Here is a 21456-nt window from a genome sequence, read left to right on the forward strand (position 1 = left end):
TCACAGCAGCAGCGAAATATGAACTTCTATAGCTAAAATACACAATTGTATAAGGAAACATTTATGTATGAGTATCTATAGGCAAAATGTGCAATGAAACAATAGAGTTATTAAAACAGGAGACTCGGGTGGAGAGATAAAGATCTCCCACAAGTGCCTGATGCACCTTCTGGTTTTGCAGTCCCAGCAACAGACATAGCAAAACAGAAGTCTGGTGAGCTGTGTCTCCTCCCCCTCGATCCAGCTGTACCAAATGTTTTAAATGAGCTCATATTAAGGCCATTCATGTTAGCGCTGGACTGGAGATTTTTTCCCCGTGCTTGTAGATGAGATGATGAAAATTCTCCCCCAATATCGTCTTTTTGGGAGGGGTGGATTTGAAAAGATGGTAAAGGATTGTTTTGACTTCTTAAAAAGAAAGGAGGAGGCTGCAATCCTGACCCCACTAAACTGGAGGTAAGCAGTGGCGGAGCTTCATGCTCTGGCACCTGGGGCGGAGAGCAGGCAGGGGCGGGGCTGGCGCATGGCCCAAGGGTGGGGTGCACCACCCAAAGGGGCATGGCGCATGTCCTGGGGGTGGGGTGCCCAGTGAGGGGTGGGGGGCAGCTGCAATGGAACCCCACCGGGATCGTGCTGCTGGGGGTGGTGTGCTCCCCCCGCCCCCTCTTCCTCCGCCAGTGCGGGTAAGCCCCATAGAATTAAGATCTATTTATCCACAGACATGGCTAGGATTAGAGCCTAAGCTGTGGCTCCAAAGTCGTCCTGTGATTTCACTACTGGTTGGAGGTTGTGGAGTAGCATATATGAGTGGGCTGCTGCTGCTGCTGTGATATACCTATAACACTAACATAACATGAAACACAAGCCAACAACTACTCCTACTTTCATTTCAAAAGGGTTTGCATAAATCCCAGGAACTGGCCTTACTGAACCATATAGATGTGGCATTATCGCCGGATGGCATCCATGGTTTCTAAGGTTCCATTGCTGCAGTAGTTTGCATTAGCCAACCCTCACAGTTATTTGTTAGCACAGGGGCTATAGGAAAGGGGTGGTGCAAGCCGTGCCTTTTCTTGTCTTTGCACAGTAAGGACAAAGCAAAACTGGCAAGAGTGCTTAAATGTATTTGCATTCTATATATAGCCTACAATCTATATCTCCTGGTGCTCTCATCACATTGGGGTGTCATTGTTGCTTATGAGGTTGTGCTCATGGATGGTGTATACAAAGTCAATCTTCGTGTCCAGATAAATAATGCGGTAGAGAGTTCGTAAGGCTCTATAGTTTCAAACTGAAGATAGGGCACTGAATTTTGAACCACCATGCCCCCACATTGGGGGGGGGGGACCCGTTTCTGAGTGTAGAAACTACAGCAGGTCATGGAGGAAAAGGAGCCTAGAACCTTCTCCCAGTCAGGCTAGCTCTGTGTGGTTTTGATGTGGAAGAACATTTAATTATGCAGTCCTACAACCTGGAATGGTATAGTCCCAAGGATGTTTGTATTGTGCAACTGAGCATAATACAGATTGGCTGTTAATGACACAAAACCCAGAAGTACTCAGTCATATATGCCATAAATCCAGTACTTTAAATTTTATCTTTAAAATTACATTGCATCCTAAACTCCTAATGTTAGTATATTAGCAGAGAGATTTCCATTATACTTCTTTTTTTGTACTATTTTAACTGCTGTAGAGTTCTACAGCAGCTGTACACAAAGAGTCGTCTGCTATGAGCTGAAATGTGTCCTGGGTTCATTTCTCTTACCTCTGACAAGAACTTGCTAAGTTGCCTTTGGCAAGGCACTATTTCTCTGCTTCTGACTTCCACCTGTAGAATAAGATAGCAATAATGACCTACATCATAGAGTTGTTGAAAGGCAGTCCTGCCCCCCATCAGCCAGGCAAGATGGCTCATCAGGGACTCTGTAAACTTTGTATGTCTGCGTGCACATTTGCACTCTTCCTGTGTAAAACACATATGCTAATAGCAGACACATTAACGAAACATGGATAGTTATGTTGCCAAAATGATATCATCTACACACAAATGAAAGATAATCACAAACTTGGGGGATTTGACAAACATTCTTTGCTGGTGGGGAAGGGGTGGACCAAAACTGAGCCCAGTGAGAACTGAACATGCACATTTGGCAAAGAATGGTTTTGGAGCGGTGGTGGTAAACTAGGGAGGAATGGATTGGAGTATCCTGAAAGAAGGCATGGCTGGCTGGCAGACACATGGAAACAAAGCACTCTGTATTGCAGCATCTTTTCCTCAGTGCCACCTATATCCCTTAAGTTGCAAGTATTTTTTAATCAGCAGTTCAACTTGTCATATGAATAACACTCCTGTGAGTCTCCCTAAGTGTAGAAAGCCAGCGTGGCATAGTGGTTAGTGTGTCAGACTAGGACTTGGGAGACCTGGGTTCAAATCCTCAGCCATGAAGCTCTTTGAATTACTTGTGGCCAGTTAGTGACTCAACCTATCCTACCTCAAAGCGTTGTTGTGGGGTCAAATGATGAGGGGTAGACCCATGTAAGCCACCTTGAACTCCTTGGAGAAAAATTGGGATAGAAATGTAACAAATAGATTCATAATGATTAAATAGGTTGTATTGACTTTAGCCTTGACTTCTGTCTGTAGAACGTGAAAAAACTGGTAGATATTTTTTGCACAGAATAGTGTCTAAAAGACTACATGGCTCAGATTTAAAGGGGGAAGAAATAAAAGCTTTTAAAGGCTTTTAAAATTGTGTGTGTCAAAGGATTGCAATAGACAGTAAAATAATGCAGCAAATAGAGATTTTTGACCCCATAGGAGTTTTGAAATAGGCTTGTTTGAGGAACATTTTAATCTGAGTAATTTTGAGCTTTGGTTCAAGACTTGTACTTTCTTGTAATCAGAGTTTTCTTTTTCAGTCAGGAGTGGTTTTATGCTATGAAAAGTATCAACCTAAAAAGATGTACGAATAAAAAAAATATCATTGTCACAATAATGAGACTTATTATGAATTCTAATTTTTCATTTGTTCTATTTTCAGCATAACTCTTCCCTCTGTCTCTGGACAGCTAACCTTGATCCTAGCAGTAACCTTTATCAGATAAGCTAAGAATGACACATGTACTCTGTAAACACAGCAGACAAAATACCAAACCCACCATTATTCTGATAGATCTGTGTTTATCCTGGAGAGAATAGAAGCTTGACGTGATTGACACTTTTTTAAAATTACAGTGGCAACTTTCTCTTCCAGGCATTCTCATTGATAAGTACCACCTCCTCTTTGCTGGAAACTTATTGGGGGGAAATCAAAGGGAATTGGGGGGAGGGTTGGCCTGGTCCAACAAGCTGCTAAGGAAAAACAGCAGTTCAATTGGTTCCCCTGTGTATCTCCTCAGGCTTGATCCCAGTCCCAGAGCTCATGAATCAGCAACAGTAGCCCTTGGCATTGCAGCTTGAGTACTCCTCTATTCCACAACAACTCTGCTGTGTTTAAGTTAACTAAGGTGAGAATTTAAAAAAAAAGATATCAGTCATGAAGACCAAGAATCACAGAAGTGTAGAGTTGCAAGGGACCCCAAGGGTCATCAGATTTTCTAAAGCAGTTAGAGCTGCTGCAGATGATGTGGACTACAACTCCCATCAGCTCTGATGATTGACCATGCTGTCTGGGCTTAGGAATGTGGGTGGTGGATTCAATTTACTTCACTTGTAAAGGTTAACATATCTAATTTTCACTTCCTGAAACAATGCACAGACATCCTTCAAAATTTGCACTTTGCCAAATTTTGCAATTCAGTTGGCCATCCAAGCAGTGCTTAAAAAGAAAAAAGGGTATAAAATGCACATAGTGGTGAAAATAACATACTAAAATGCATTATATTGTAGGAAAGTACTTTGCAAAACTGTGTATGTTACTGGGAATCGCATATAAAAATGTTGACAGAATAAATTCACATAAAATGCTGCTAAATTGTCGAGAGGACTGGTTTGTTTGTTAAAGCTAACTGGTGTGAAAATATAGGTAACTGAATAGTCGAAAAATGTGGATTCAGACAAACTGAAATTGAGAAATTCACCCAACCCTGGCTGGACTTTATGGGCGTTCAGCAACATGTGGAGGGCACTTCATTAACTACCATATTCTAAAGGATGATTGAAACATGCAAAAATAGCATTTCCCTCAGACTTTCCCCAGACTCTACCTAGGCAGGGGGGTGGGCTGGGGAATAACATATCTGAGGCCAAACCCACCATTGAGGACAAATGAAGGTTTCTCTCCTTACCCATAGCGTGAGTCAGTTTGATTTAAAGAGTTGTGGGGAGTAAAAGAGCTTGTTTTACATACTCTTCTAAACTTTAATTGCAAATGCGTTTATTTCTGCAATTGATTTTGCAGTCTTCTGTACAACTGTTTATGGGAGTGCGACTAACCTTACAATAATATATTAAATTATTTCTAGTTTCTCACTTGATTGCCTATAAAAAAGAAAAGAAAAATGAATTAGCCAATAATGTTTTGCAAGCACATTTCTTAATAGATTATAATTACCCTATTTGTTCACTTGGATGTATTGAAACAAACTTGTGGAAATGGAAATTTAAGGCTAGCTAAAGTGGATGGATGTACTCTTGGTCCATTTCTTCAGCATTTTCCTGGGTTGGTAAGAGGGGAGATGTCAGGGCTGTGAGGAAGGCACAGGTCAGAGGGAAGATTGAGACTCAAAGTACAACCAACTTTTTCATTTAAAAAAGTCATATCACAACAGAGTTCAAATAGACTAAACCTCGCAGGCAGGTGTAAGCTACAGTGAGAAGGAGGGACCCCCCTATGGGCCTGTCTGGTCCATTGCTCAGCAATGTGCAATGCTCTTTGTGTTCTCAATGTGAGGGGAGGAGAGCTCGCTCTAGAGCAGCCTTTCTCAACCTGTGGGTCCCCAGATGTTGTTGGACTACAACTCCCATCACCCCTAGCTAGCAAGGCCAGAGCTCAGGGATGATGGGAGTTGTAGTCCAACAACATCTGGGGACCCACAGGTTGAGAACTCCTGCTCTAGAGTGACCAGCCCATTGCTGTGAAACTGAAATAGTCCCTGGCTCCTCTCTGTCCTCTCTTTCAGAGTCTGTGCTCACAATGGGACCCTCAGCAACCCCACTGTCCTTGAATGGCTTTCTTCTTCTGACTCCCCATGCTCACTCATGCTTCCTGCTTCTACCACCTCCCAGCTTGTTCCCTCCTCCTACTGGTCTCCAGCATCCTACTACCACTCTCCTGGGTCTAAGTCTTCTTCCTCTGAGTCGTGCCTGGAGGGTGCTTGGACAGGCCACTGTTTCTCACCCAGCCAGTCCCTGAAAGGAGAAGGTTGGAATGGATCACCATAGGCCAAACTTTCCTAACCTGGTGTTTTGGACTACAACCCCCATCATACCTGATCATTGGCCACGTTGGCTGGTGGCGATGGGTCCAAAAATCTGAAAGTTTGTTCTTAGTTTACAGCATATGGTTGTCTGGAGGAGATGATGGGTTGAGCCAAACCATGACATAACCCTGGTTGGTGCAGCAGCTGAAGGACTGTGGGAGGGACTCAGCAGCCTCTCTGGGAACTCACATAGTCATGCTAAACCATAGTTTGTGCAAACTGAGTCTCACCGTCTCTGACTGCATAGCCCATGAAGGGTTGCCTCTGCAATCCTACTCCTAATCCAGAACACATCTGTCATCTTAGGTTCTGTCTCCTGCTATCATGTCACGACTGTTGCCATGGGGCCCGTGGCAGGTTTTCCCTTAATGTGGCCTTCAACAGATAAAAGGTTGCTCAAAGGTTTATAAGAAAGAGCCACACTCATTCAGATTAAAGAACTAAGTAGAAGTATACAGAGCTATGCAAAATAATAATAAAAATAAAATAAACAAACTTTTGAATGGAATAATTAAATGTTCTCTGGGAAGGTCTAACTGATATTCTAAGAGCAACTCATCACTTCTCACTTTAATGGACCAAACTGCAGGTATAATTTATAAAAAATTTAATGGATCTAATGGAAGCTATTTCATTATTTCAACGAGCTCCTAAAATATTGTTGATGAGTAGATGTCATGTTGCTACATAAAGCTGGCGTTCAAAAAGCAACATACTGCTTTGCAGGAAAGGATAGATTTATTTCACATTGTTTTATGTGTTTTATAGCAGTTTCCGGGCGAAAATAAACTTGGTATCAATTTGGGCTTCTTCTTTTTTTTTTAACAGAATGACCCCAGTCATTTTTACAGTGCACCAATAAAGTGAGGCTGCATTAGGCAGAGAGCCACTGACCCACACATGTTTCAGTTCCTGGCTAAAGTATCGCCTCGGCAGCCTTCCAAAGCATAAATGTAGGTGCCAGTTGCAGCAGTGAGGTGCCAAATCAACCAACCAACTCATGCCCTAAATTGCATGAGAATCTGAGTACCTTAAAGGGAGAGCAGGGCCCCTTTGTCATACAAGGTGGCCATTTACACATCGTCAAGAGAGAGGGCAATAATTTGCCTAAAATTTGCATATTCTCATATACAGATGTAAGCTTAGAAATTGCGGCTACAATTTTCTTAGAAATATAAAACATCTTGTCATACTGGAGAAGACCTTTGTGCCTGCTACGTTTGCTGTCCAGTTGCTAGCTGTTGGTGGGAAAATTCAAAGCAACTGCTCTCCTTTCTGAGAGCTGCTTATCTTTAAATTGGACTTGGAGCAGACAATACTTCAAATAGAGGGCTCTGTCAAATAGATCTTTATCCTCTGAGACCCCATTAAACAAAACACTGCTCTTTGTAACATGGGATTCACAGCCACCCAATTTCTGCATGTTCGATCTGATGTATTCCGGTCAATAGCCAGTGTGTGTAGTGGTTAGAGAAGATGTAGGGAACCTTTGACCCTACAGGTGTTCCTGAGCTACAGCTCCCAACACCCCATGTCCATTGGCCATTGGCCATGCATGCTGGGGCTGATAGGAGACATAGTTCAACAACGTATGGTTGGCCAACAGTTCCCAACTCCTAGGTGTGAGGGTCAGACTAGGATCTGGGACACCAGGGTTCAAATCCCCACTCAGCCATGAAGCTAACTGAGTGACTTTGGGCTACTCTGTCTAACCTGCCTCACAGAGTTGTTGCAAGAATTTTAAAAGAACAAGCGAGGTCCCTGCAGTCTGGAGTTGGGCAAATGTTGTGCCCATTTTCAAAAAGGTGGTGGTGGGGAGAGAAGACCCAGGTAACAACTGACCACTCAGCTTTACGTCGATGCCAGGTAATGTCCCAGAACAGATAATTAAATGGTTGATCTGTGAGCAGTTAGAAAGACATGCTTTGCCTAGATGACCTTCAGGATTCCATCCAACTCTACATTTCTATGAGTCTATTGTTGTATATACAGCTATCATACTCCACCCCCTTGCTAATGTCACTGCCAGATGGCAATCCAACCTCCATTTAAAAGCTATCAGTGAAGAAGTCTCTACTACCTTCCGAGACAGCTTATTCCACCGTAGAACATATCTTACCATCTAAAAGTTCTAATGTTTAGTCAGAACCTCCTTTCTTGTCACTTGAATTCATTGGTTCAGGTCCTACACTCTTGGAGCAGGAAAAAAAAAAGCTTGATCCATCTTCCACATGGCAGCCCTTCAGATCTTTGAAGGGGGCTAGCATATCACCTCTCAGTCTTCTCTACTCCAGGCTAAACATATCCTACTCCCTTGACTGTTGCTCATAAGGCATGGTTTCCAAACCCTTGATCATCTTGGTTGCCCTCCTCTGCACATGTTCCAGTTTGTCAATATCCTTCTTAAACTGTAACTGGACACATTGTTCCAAGTGTGGTCTGACCAAGGCACTCTAGAGTGGTGGTATTACTTCCACTGATCTGAACACTATACTTCTGTTGATACAACCAAGAATAGTATTACCGTTTTCTTCCTGCTGCATTATGCTGTTGACTCATGTTAAGTTTGTGGTCTACTAAGACTCCTAGATCCTTTTCACATGTACTGTCAAGCCAGGTGCTTCTTTCACATATCATTTTAACCCTGACAGAACATCGCCAGAGTCCTATTGTTTCAGTATTTTATTGCTGATGCAGTCTTCAAATCGCCAGCTTTTTTTTCTTTGTCTCTGTCCCCCAACCACTGCACTCAAATTCTAAGCACACTCCTGAATGTCATATATGCCTCTTTGATTAAGGTGTACAGCTGGCCAAGTCTATCAAATAGAGGATTATGGCGTATGTGAAGTCTCAATTGTAATAGAATCATAAACTACAGAGGAAACCCTTAACATAGCCTCATATACGGCTTATAAATTTTGCAGCACCCTATCAAAAGGAGAACAAGAAGGAAAAGCAGGCTAGGCACACACACACACACACACACACAGCTGGTGCTCTGCTTTCTATGCGTATTGGAAGCCCAGAACCTCTCTCCTGAAAAGTTATGAACAGAAGAGGGTATGTATTTCCATATGTGATTGACTTCCAATCTGGCAAATACATACCAGGTGTGCATGGAGGAATGCAATAAAAAAGGCAACTATATAAACTTAGGCACCATCTGCGCTATGCATTTAAAGCGGTATGATTGTACAGGCACGGCTTCCTCCCAAAGAAGCCTGGGAATTGTAGTTAAAGGTGCTGAAAGTTGTTGGGAGACCCCTATTGTCCTAACAAAGCTACAATTCCCACTCTGGGAATTGCAAATCGTATAAAGCCAGGAATGAGGAACCTTTGGCCCCTCAGAAGCAGCTAGACTCCAATTCCCATCAGTCCCAGCCAGCATGGCCAATGATCAGGAATTGTAATTCAGCAACATCTGAAGACTCACAGGTTCTCATCCCTGTAAACTTTGATGTAAACTTTTCTGATTTGTAACATATTAATTGGTTGATTAAAATGCACGGCAGCCATCTAGTGCATATTGGGGAAAGCAGAGCTGGTGTCGTACATGGCACCACCTAAGTTGAGTAGACTATGCCACCTCCCCCTGCTCTCCACGACTTTCTCCTCCTCCCTGACACTTCTACTTTCCCTCTTCATCCTCCTCTTCAACCACTGCTTCTTTTATTCCCTGCCCCTGTAACAAGTTTTTTTTTAAAAAAGTAACTTGCTGCCACCACAGGGAAGTGAGGATGGCACCTGGGATTCTCTTGGTGACCAATCCCATAATAGATCACACCCTTTCCTCAGAGTGAAGGAGAAAAGAGGGAGCAGCAAGAAGAAGAAGAAGAGTAGGGGGTGAGTGATAGAAGTAATTATAAGGTGGATGGGTTGTCCAGTGGCTAGTTCTAGAGGCAAGCAATCTTCTGCCCCCCACAGTTCACCACCTGAGCCATCTGACTTACATGGCCAGCCCTTTCTTGAGCTACACTGAGCCATTTGACTCAGTGTAACTCAAGAAAGGGCTGCTGGTTATGTAAGGAGGGACCTCAGCTCAGTTGTTGACAATAAAACCTGAGTGTATAAGGTCCGAAAGGAACCTTGGGCACAGGGAAAGACTCCAGTTGCAAACCCTGGAGAGAGGCACTGTAGGCAATAGGGCGTTAGAATTACCAATGGTCTCACCCAGCACAGGGCAGCTTCCATTAGTAATTTATTTACAAAAGTAAGGGTGGAGAAGCTCACACCTGAGGGCCAAATGCGATCCCCAAGCTTCTCTTTCTGGCCCTTGGGACTCTCCTTGCACACCCTCTCACCAGCCACACCCGCATTGGCCCTGATCCACACGCTTCTTTGCTGCTTTTGTTTGGCTGGGATGTGTCATTGAACTATGATAATGCCTCTTGCTTGCCTAGATAGAGCGCAGAGAGGGGTGTGTGTGTCTAGAACCTACCCTACTGTGCAGTGGCAAAACATACATTGGTTGCTCCAGCCACTGTTACCTCTGGATGAACACACTGCTGGCATATTTGGCCCTCAGGTGGTTGCACAGAAGGGAATGTGACCCTGGGACCCCAGCACTATAAGGCAAACTGCAAATGATCGATTCTGGATTGTGTTTTCTGCACTAATCACAATGGCCAAGGGGCAGGGCAAGAGATGAGCAAGATCAAAATGCAACATAGAGTACCTTGTTAACCATAACAGGAAGGGAAAGAAACCTTGAGTTTGCTCTGTGGCTTTAATGAATGCACTGATGCGTCATGTTCCATCGCATTAGTAGACTTTGACAAAAGACACAGATGCACACAAAAAGGAAGTTTGTAACCTTCAAGGTTGTGCCAAAGAATTAACAGAAAGAGAAGACAATGGAGGGAAAATCAGTAAACGATTCGCTATGGAGACCATTTAAAGCACAACACTTATGAATACATGGAAAGCTACCAAGGTGCAAGACCTTGAACATGATACCCCATAAAATTAATTAAAAATAAAATAGGTCCTCCTAACTTTCTCCTTTCCAAAGAAAAGAAAAAAAAGAAAGAAAGAAAGACGACAGAGAGTTGTGCCCGAGAAGTTTGCCATTAAATCAAATATCCTGAGGTAATCCTGAAAGCATAGCATTAAACTGAACTCAAGTTATTTGATATTGGAAACCTGGAGAGGAGCCAAAATGGAGGCTTAAACTCCATTTTCCTTGGCTTTAGAATACACACAGGCAGCATTGGAATTATTTCGTAGGCATGAGCTGCTGTCTTCAAGAGAACGCTGAGCCCATGTGAATCATTTAGCCGTCTGCAATATTTATTGTTTGCACTGACACTTGGATGCTAGTAAAAAAATTTTTTTAGAACTGTTAAAAATAAAGAGTTAGCTCTAGTAACTTGATATGCATAGTTTTTGCACTTATGTTCTCAAATAGGCATAGTTTACTACAGAGAAAGGGTGTGGCTCAATGGTAAAGCATCTACTTTGCATACAGAAGGTCCCAGGTTCAGTTTTCAGTGACATCTCCTGGTAGGGCTGGAAACATCCCATTGTGAAACCCTGGGGGGCTGCTGCTGGTCAATCTAGACAACACTGAGCTATAGGGACCAATTGGCTAACTTGGTATAAGGCAGATTCCTATGTTCCACAGGTGGCTGGTGTCCACTGAGGCTGGTAAGACAGAAGATAATGAAGTCAACAGGAAGTGAATCCAGAGTGATTGATAGGCAGAACCAAACAATTCTGTTTCTTTCTCTCCATACACCTGCCTAATTGCAACTTTGAGACCTAAGGAGGAGGGATCTGACAGCCGGTGTCACCACCTGGACTAGATGTAAGTAACAAGGCATGGGCTGGGGGTTGGCTGACGGAAGACTGATGTTGGTGGGGAAGCACCCCACTTGCCCTAATAGATCAGCCATCACTGCTATCATAGCTGGCAACTTTTCCCTTTTCTTGCGAGGAATCCTATTCGGAATAAGGGAATTTCCCTTTAAAAAAGGGGAACGTTGACAGCTATGACTGCTATGTTCCTACCTACTCTAGCTGTAATCTTGACAGCTGTTGTTTTTCTCTTTTGTACTCTCTACACACCCACCATTTCAGAAGGAAAGGTAATGACCTAACACATCCAATGTTAAAAATGGAATTAGCAACCACAATGTGTGTTTTGGTTCCTTGTTTTTAGTGGGGTAGAATTTGCCCTTTTTATTCTTGGTGGATGAATACCCTTATTATTGTGTTTTATTCTGTGTTGTGGATTTTCTATTTGAATGATCTGTAAGTTGCTTTGAGATTTTTGTAAAAAGCAATAGGCAAATATAATAAATAATATTAAAAATAATAATGGGTTTCAATATATTGTATGTGACCTTGAATGGACATTTGAGCCTAGAGAAGCAAAAATAAAAATAAAATTTGAATGTAAATAAGTTACAATATAAAAGGTAAAGGTACCCCTGCCCATAGGGGCCAGTCGTGTCTGACTCTAGGGTTGTGCGACCATCTCACTTAAGAGGCCGGGGGCCAGCGCTGTCTGCAGACACTTCTGGGTCACGTGGCCAGCGTGACAAGCTGCATCTGGCGAGCCAGCACAGCACACGGAAACGCCGTTTACCTTCCCGCTAGTAAGTGGTCCCTATTTATCTACTTGCACCCGGGGGTGCTTTCGAACTGCTAGGTTGGCAGGCCCTGGGACCGAGCAATGGGAGTGCACCCCGCTGTGGGGATTCGAAATTACAATGAGGAAACATCTAATTTTCTTGCAAAATTGAACACATCATCCTGGGAATTATTTAAGTATTCCTTTTCATTTTCTTCCAGGCATTCTATGTGGAAGGATGCAAAACATGTGGATGGGTGTGCCTACAAGAGGGCTGGCATTGAAGATTATGTGTGGAAAATGTCTGTGGGCAAAAAGTGGGGGTTCAGAAAAGAAGCAGGACCTTGAGTGTGTTACAATAATAAATAAATCCCCAAATGTGAGGTAGGAGTACATCTTATGCAACAGCAAAGCAAAATAAAAGGAAAGGTTTTCAAATCAAAGCCAGAAGATTGTTTGCACTGAAAGTTCACACGGCCCTAAAGATCATCATCAACTTGTAAAACAACATGCCCTGCTAAACTTTATTTTGCAGCTTATCTGAAAAACAGCATGATTCACACTGCGAAGTGCACCATGAACAAATTTTCTTTCCTTAGAGAGCTCCGTGCATCATTCGTACCCCTGCAGTTTTTTCTATTCTCACCTCCAGATGACTTTTCTTTCCACTTTGCTTCCAATAGCATTTATCTCTTTCTCTCTCCCCTCTATTTTTTATTTTTATTTTATAAAATCTCATAAAGTACATGTGTCAAACCATCCAGCTTTAAGAAATCCTTCAATTAAAATGCACAGAAGCACAGCAATGAGAAGCTGGTCAAAATGGAATGGAGGGCTGAAGTGAGAAGCAGCGGTTGAGAAAAATGTATGGTTGGTGATACAGTGAATGGGCTTAATTGAAATGCTACATGTTGCTAATGAGACAAATCTAATCCTGAAAGTATTTTCTTCCATTAAACATCACTTGAAAATAATTAGGAAGCTCTAATCAATGAGATGGCCAAGCACAATGTCTGGGAAGTAAATTGCTTTTATGCTGCTGGAGTTATATGCCAGTTAAAAGTGGATAGGCAGCAGAGGAGGGGTCTGATTTGGTGCCAGATTCAGGTTTTGGGGAACACTTGGGCAAGATGATATCAGTGAGTGGGTCTTCCTTGTTGTCTGTTGACTTGCCTGCTTTCTCTCAGCACAGTCTACCTGGTCAACGGGAGAAGCAAAGGCAAACAAAGGCACAGCCAGTTGGAAGTGATTGCATTTTTAATGGTTTTGATTATTTCTCTTTTGTGAGTTTTCAAAAACCGCTTCTCCATTGATTAGTGCTTCTGTTTCTGATTGTAATGGCTTAAGTTGTGATCATGGGCCAGTTCAGTTCCCACCCTCATCGAGCCTTTCATTCCTCCTGGCTTGTATAAAGGATTGTTTTGTATCAGGGAAAATGCAGGAACTTGCAGTTTCAATTAAATATGGACACAAAAATGTGTTCATGTTAGGGGGGATGCATTGAAAAATGCACAGAAATGTGTACTTTAGAGGAAGAGTATGTCCAAAAAGTATTCAAAATATATATACTACAGAAAAAGAAAGTAAACCTTGTTTTGATACTATCTATGCCTAGGAGGAAAATGCCCACAATCACACAAAACAACACACATCTTGAAAGTTGCCAGTATTACACCCTGCTTTCCATGTTGGGACCTAGTAGCATGGAATAAACATAATCTTTAGAGTCCTAGCCAAAGTTTTAATGAAATCATTGCTAGGACTGGAAACCACTCTTTGGAAGGCTGAAGAGGAACCTCAGGCTGGGGTGTTTGTGATAAATATGGCCCTCCAGACCTCTCTATATGGCTCTTGGGATTCTCCCTCCACCACGTCCCTCTATCCCAGTGTTTCCCAACCTTTTTTGGGCAAAGGCACACTTGTTTCATGAAAAAAATCTCGAGGCACACCACCATGCCAGATGGGGAAAGGTCACTTTTTACTTATGTAAAAATAAAAATAAAAAAAATAGTAACAGCATAGAAGGTAATGGTTAGGCTAGCATCCCTCTTCCAAATATGCTAGGTTTTTATTTGCAGGGACTGTTCTACATGGGAAAGCATTCAGCACTGTCATTCTCCCATCTGCCATCTGAATTGGTACTATTCTGGGTCAACTTACTCTGCTGCATGTGTAGATGAAAATGGCACCAAGTGTGGGGGAGGGGGCAGAACAGGTTTCAGATACAGGATATTAAGCATACACGTACTTCAGATTGAACTGGTTGCTTGCTTTGCAAGTTTTCATTTCCCAAATGACTGCCTTGGCAAGCGCAATACCTACCAGGCTCAACGCCGGTCTCGCGCTGCCGCTTCCCGTGCTCTCAAGGACCCGGGAGGAGGAAGGCGTGAAGGGAATCCCGAAGGCGCGAAAACATCGCGCATGCGCAGGCCTTCCGCCTGCGACAGCCCAGTAGGCCGGCCGAAGCGAGCGGCGATGGGATGTGGCAGGGAGCTCGCTCGCCGCCCCGCGTGTGCCTATGTGGGGCACGTTACAGCCCCATGACATCAGCGCCACGCAGGCAGCCAGGCAGGCAGACGGTGAGAGCCCCGTGCTGGGCGGCCTCTCCTCGCCGTCGCCGCCCCGCCTCTCGCCGCCCGACTCGCCCGCCTCCCTCCCACGGCACACCAGGCAACGTCTCGCGGCACACTAGTGTGCCGCGGAACACCGGTTGGGAAACACTGCTCTATCCAGCCCTCTTTTATTATTTTTCCCTGGCTGGAATGTGTCCTTGAACTACATAGCGCTTCTTGCAGCTGAAGCGATGTGCCTGTAGAAATGTCTGGCTTTCATGTGACCTACTCTACAAAGAGTCAAGTCTGTTGCTCCTCCCAGTTTTTCTTCTGGCCCCACCCACCACAGGCAAGCAGCCCCTGGGAGTTTGCCCATGACGAATGTGGCCCTCAGGATGAAAAACTCACCTAACACAATTGGCAGGCTATGTTATCTCTGTCTTTGAGGCCACAAGGAGCGGGGCCATCCAATGACAGCTGGACATGCTTTAATACTGCTATAAAAGTCTCTGCTTGGAGTAAAATCTTTCTAGCCTTCTGGTCCAAATTGCTGAAGAGCAATTTCCACTGTGCTGTGCATTTCTCCATCGATTTATCATCCCCTTTAGAATCTTTACCTATCTTGGAACGTTCCTCCATGCAGGCTCTTTTATAACTCACAATAATGTGTTTATGTCATTTACAATGTGAGAAAAGTTTCAGTTAGAATAGTTTAAGAGTGCTGTTGTGAGATGAATGGAGGTTTACGAACAACATGCTACCTATTGTAGAATTTTCTGTCACCTACCCCAGACAAAATTTACAGGCAAGTATAGAACTTCTTCTGGAGGAAGCACTGTGGAACACAAACAACCTTAACTCGAGATTTATAGATTTATTGAATATTTTCTGTCCCAAACTTCCTCCAGTCTGGAGCACAGGACAATGAACACCAAGAATAATAAAACCACAATATGTCAGTAAAACAACACTAAAACCACAAAATCAAATCAAATAGGATAGGCAGCGACCATTGTATCTGTAATCCCCCCGCCCCACCCCCCAGAAAAAAAATTGCTTCATGGATCAATTGCCTGGCCAAATAAAAATCTCTTTAGCCTTTTCATAAATATTGCTACAGTGGGGGCAGACTGAAAATCACTTGGAAGGGTGTGAGCAGTTGTGGGTCAAACACCAAGAATTTACTATCTCATGCCATCACCCTGCTAGTCAGGGGTGCCCCATGCCACATAATCAATCACAAGATGTGGTGCGTGGACACCATTTGAATGGCAATGCCCAGAAACCTTTTGGGGGGATCAGCCTCCTCAAATATTTTATGGGGCAGCTGAAGGGACCTCAGCCAGTAGGAGTTGGCTCCTATGCTTCTAGTCTCTGTTATGACCAGGGCAATGCACGAGACCTCTTCTGCTTAATGTATTGCACAGGTCAGTCAGTGGCGGAAGAAGATGCTCTCTCATATATTTGTCTGAATTAATCCATATCCTTTTATTCATCTGTGCCTTGCTTTTGGGTGAGTTGGTTGGGAAACATAACTAAGGAGGGATTGCAATCCAGAAGAAGATGTTAAACTATATTAAAAAAATGTATTGGCTGTATATTTCATGTTGCAGATGAGTTAGTATAATCCTGTATAAGAGTTTGACATCATTTCAAATGCATGAAAATGGCTTCATTTAAGAATCACCACCATGAATTTTACGCATGCTACTTGATTCCCAGATAGCATTTATAGCAGTGTTTGTTTAATCTGTAAAAAGGCTTCAGGCAAAGTAGACTAATATTTTGCTACCCTTTTGGAAATCATGATGCTCTGTCACTTGTTTCCATGATTGGCTAGTCTGAGACAAACGAATGCCCCAAATTAATGTGAATTACAGTGATGGATACTGTCAGCAAGAAAATTAATTTTGAAATTTTCACGTGGAGTCACAACTCTAATATTATGCTTGTTCCAGTGCTTTTGTTTAATTTTCTGCACCTCCTTTCCATTCCTTGGCCAGAATCTAAAGATTTGCACCCGAGAGCTTCACATTCCTTAAGGCATTTTTTTTAAAAAAATACTTTTTATCATTTAAAGTTTCCAGTGCCATATTAAAAATGACATTTAGAACTCTATTTTGATGTATGCCATGCAGCTTGGAGAGCTGCTTTTGGAGAAACCAAACTCTAAATCCTCCTAGGGGGAATAAATTCATTTCTTTGGTATAGAATTTGGTATATAATTCATTTCTTTGGATCTTGACCATTATGTTCTTCATAGTCCCAACCGGCTCACCATACTTCCTGCCTTTCTTTTGCAAACTAGGACTTATTCCCACCGTGTTATTATTATTATTTTTTGAACACCTATATTCACTGTACCAGGGTGGGAGACCTTATTCAGCCTGAGGGCCACATTGCCTTTTGGGCAGGGGCCACATGTGGGTAGGCAAAAGGGCAAAAGTGGGCACAGCAATGAATGTGAATTTTACCTTTGTACAATAAACTAGTTTCTACACACACACACACAGAGAGAGAGAGAGAGAGAGAGAGAGAGAGAGAGAGAGAGAGAGAGAGAGAAGTTGAGTTTTCTATCAGGAAAGCTTCCATTCCAACAAAGTAAACAAAAGGAGACTGCAAAGCAAACTTAGTGAGGGATGGGACGTGGGACGTGGGTGTGGCCCAGGGGAGAGTCTTGAGGGCCAGACAGAAATGACTCCAGGCTGAGGTTCCCCATCCCTACACTATACCCATTTTGTTTAATCTTTCCTCATGTAGTCTGCCTTCTAGGATGAAAGTATTATCACAGCTGTCTGTGGATGTGTGTCACACCACTAGATAAGAGACCACGGTTATAGGTGGATGAATCGGTTTATTTCTAGTCGCTGTCATTTCCATATTTGTTCACCGATCCCATCCTTGTTTCTGCATTAATGTGGTTTTTTTAAAAAAATAAATAAAAAAATCCACTTGAAAAATTCCATTTACATACATAGGTGTTAAAATTTTTAGAATATGTTATCTCATTGATCAAGTTTGCAATTATAAACTAGATGCAGGGAGATGATAAAGAAAGACGATGATAAATGGAGGTCAGTTGGAATATGTATGAAAAGAACTTGGAACAGTGAAGGGTGGGTGGCTCATCTGCTTCTGCAATGCTTTAAAGCAGAGAGGGGAAACTTGTGCTCCTCCAGTTGTAACTGGACCCCAGTTCCCACCACACTCAGCCAGTGTGGCCAATGGTGAAGGATGATGACAGCTGGAGTCCAGCAACATCTGGAGGGTACCATATGTTCCTCATCCCTGGGGTTCAGGGAGATAATGAAAATGCTGGTTTTCAGGTGGCTGAAAATATGAAATATGAAGTACTTGCTATTTATTATTTCTTTATTGTGTATATATAGTCTATTTTCTGTGATATTTATGTGTGTGTGTATAGATAGATAGATAGATAGATAGATAGACAGACAGATAGATAGATAGATATATGACTTATTTCAAACTTGTAGCATATATCAGGAATGGCATTGATGATACAAAATTAAATGCTGTTATGTATTAAAAATATAATAAAATAAATTATAAACGTAAGTATTGCGTATCAAAATGCTAATGTCCAAATGTACCAGCTCACAAGAAGATGACTAAAATGTATTTTGATACTATTTTATTGATCCTTTCGTATTTTGCCCCACTAGCTGTCATAATTTTCCAAGCTGTTAAAGTTAAAAATATGCTTAAGATGACTAAGAAAACATCAACACACACACACACACACACAATTGTTTTATTTATTTCCCCCCAAAATTATGATCTTTAATTTTAAACAGCATCTCTCTTCAGGTAGGTTAAAAATGTGGCCACAATCAAACACAGTGTTTATATTATATTATTTCATTAATATATTATTATAATGCCTGCTAGTTTTCTATGTCAATCACAGTATGCTGGATTTCAAGCATGGCAACCCCCTGCCTATAACCCTAAAGTGGTACAGTCAATGAAAATGGTCTCATGAGATTCTGTTCTCAATATGACTCTTGCTTTAACAGTTGTTAACTGAAAACGGGAAGTATTCCAATAAAACAAAAATACAAAAATACACCCCTGACCAGTAAATAACATAACACTTTTTTTTTGCTCCTATTCCTGATTGTTTTGAACTGAAAAAATGATTTAGAAATCATATTTCTGTTGTACTCCATGAAAGAAGAATGGCTTCAGTACACAGTAATTTTCATAGAAAGGGTTTGTCAGAAATTATTGTAAATAGCAGTCATTTAAAGCTCTGAATTCAAGTTTTAAAAAGAAGAAAATGTACAATAAACAGCTCTCTTACCACACGAGCCATCTTTTAAAAGCAAGTGGAGTTGGGAATTTGGATTGTGGCTTTATAGAGCAATTCTTATATGCACTGAAACACTTCTGGGCCCATTAGATCTCTGACAGTGTCTGGAATCCACACACTCCCTTTCAAACAGAGAATGCTATTGTTTTAGTGCAATTAGCAGCAGCACTTACTAGAGACGGCAACATGCTGGAAAATTAATTGAGAATTTAACCTTCAGATGAAAAATATTCAGTCCGTTAGATTTCGTTGTAATCAGCTTAAGCAGTCGTACATGAATTGAGGAATACAATGCCGGGTTTAGCTATTTCTCTTCTGATTAATGCAACAATGTATTTTGTCTTCTTCTTTTTTTTGCATAGCCCATTTAATGAATATTATGCAGAAGATATATCTATTATCTCTCCAAATGGCAATGTACTAATGATTCTTGTTTCCATTTGCTAAGTGGATGGTTAGCATGATTAACAGTGGAGATCTTTTTTTGGTTCTGAAAGCTGACAGCCACCATGTATGCAGAATGGGAACCTGTCACAGGTGCTAATTCTCAACGTTCGTTGGCAAATCTGCCCATTTCAATTTCTCATTTTCCCAATCTTAAATTTGGTTTGCCACATTTCCTCATCAGTTTGCACTTTCTTCTTTTAAGTACTCATGAAAATTAATCACAATTTTAGTGCAAATTTCTCTATATCCCTTTATATGCAGTTTTTTTTCTAATTGCTTCCCCCCCCAGCAAATCAATTTCCCCACATATAATGCATTTTGTATGTTAGCTTCACAAATATGTGCATTTCTAGTATGTGTGTTATCCTAGTAGATGCATTTTTGAACACAATACTTGACTGGAGAACCACATTGCAAACTTTAGAGAGATGCACATTTTGAAGGATGGTTGCCATCAGGTTTGCATATTGTTTTGGAAAGTGTTACGGTTTGGTTTTCCTTAATACATGTTCACATCAAAAGTGCAAATTAGATCATCTTGCCTTTCAATGCAAACTGAATCAAAATTCTGCCCCATCCCTGTCGGCTAGTGAATCTTTCTCATTGCAAACCTATATGAAGGGACATGGACCTTATGCCAAGGGGATACTATGAGGTTTGTGTTTCCAGATTCTTTAATTATACATACCATTTAGCTGCAAACCAAATTCTCTTGACGTTTTATTTTCCTTTGTCTGAACCATTGCCAAAAGATATCTTCTTTGATGTGTGCTGGCCAAACTGATTTTCTTTTTGCCAGAGCAATTTCTGCCACAGTTCTTCCTTTGTTATGTAATCTCATCCAGTAGAGCAGAAAACCCAGATTTCCACATTAAATAAAGCTCCTTTAATTACACTTTTCCAATCAACCTAAGCAGAATCCATTACATGCAAATGCATAGTGCAAACAAAAGCCATTCAGATTATTTTTTTGGATGAGGGTGGGGGTTGCTATTCAGTAGGATGTGGATAGCTACAATATGGGAAAAAAATGGGGTGGGGAAGGGAAGGGAAGGAGGCAGATGAAAACCCAAAAACTAAGCATAGTACAACACACAGTTATTCATATTTGAAAGAAGATGATATGGGCACAGTGATAGCTTTGTATACTCATACAATTGCAATGCCATATAATGGTAGCTGTACCATTTTCAGATGGACATGTGATTTCAGTTGGTTTTGCATGCACTCACATGTGCAGCATGATTTGGAGAGGGAGAGGCAATTATGTTCCACCTTTCCTGCCACAAACAAGCACTCCTTACTTGAGGAGTCAGCTCAATGGCAGTTTCAATCCCTGGTATCTCCAAGTAAGACTGCGAGTTGCTGCCAGTCATTGTGTACAATACTGAGCTAGAAGGACCAATGGTCTGACTCAGTGTAAGGCAGCTTCACACTCTCTCACACACACCTCTTATTGGGAAGGGCCATAGCTCAGTGGTAGAACATCTGCTCTTCATGTATAGCGTAAGATCTCAGTAGTCTGCCTTGCTTAGTCTAATTAGGCTTGATGGAGGTCTGCTGTGGTTCTTAATGTACAATGCTTTCTGTGTAACCAATAAAACCTATAGCCTTCATCCATAAGTATGCTTATTGCCTTCAAATCCGAAAGAACCACGGCCTTTGGCAACCAAAACCTTTGGCAGGATAAGCTGGAATTTGATTTGTATTCTTCAGAGAATGAGGGTGAGAACTCTGGAGCAGAAGGGCTCATAGGCCCAGCTCCCAAAAGCACTTCCACCAGAAGAGCCTGTGGTGCCAGTGTCCTTCCACCCTGTGGTTGTAGTGCCACAGACACAGAGGACTACATCACAGAGGCCCCTTTGAGACCACAATCTCCCCTGCTCTGTCAAAGGAGAAGAATGATGGAGCAAGCTGGCAAGCCACCTTCCAGTGACAGTGGGGCTAGCAAGATGGATGTTGCAGCTGCTGCTATATATGACTCAGGGTCAGTTTGATGATTGCTGAAGTAACATCAGAGCTATCATCTCATGTGGCCAAGCTTTACCTTGTAACTTCTCTTACCTGAGATCAGTGCTCTTCTTACAATAACTGAGGGCTGCATCCCCTTGTGGGCAATTGTCTCAG

General features: G+C 42.1%; 1 long non-coding RNA gene across 1 annotated transcript in view; it reads left to right on the forward strand.

Annotated features, from left to right (window-relative positions):
* LOC310712256 overlaps positions 1 to 14402 on the forward strand; it is a 46231-nt gene extending 31829 nt beyond the window's left edge. Inside the window, exons 5-6 of the long non-coding RNA XR_014528813.1 lie at positions 11047 to 11229; positions 12219 to 14402. This is a non-coding gene — a long non-coding RNA (uncharacterized lncRNA). The remainder of the gene's footprint in view (positions 1 to 11046; positions 11230 to 12218) is intronic.
* Positions 14403 to 21456: the final 7054 nt, after the last annotated feature.

The sequence above is a fragment of the Podarcis liolepis genome (genome assembly GCF_965112155.1).
Source record: "Podarcis liolepis genome assembly, chromosome: 7".
Lineage (NCBI taxonomy): Eukaryota > Metazoa > Chordata > Lepidosauria > Squamata > Lacertidae > Podarcis > Podarcis liolepis.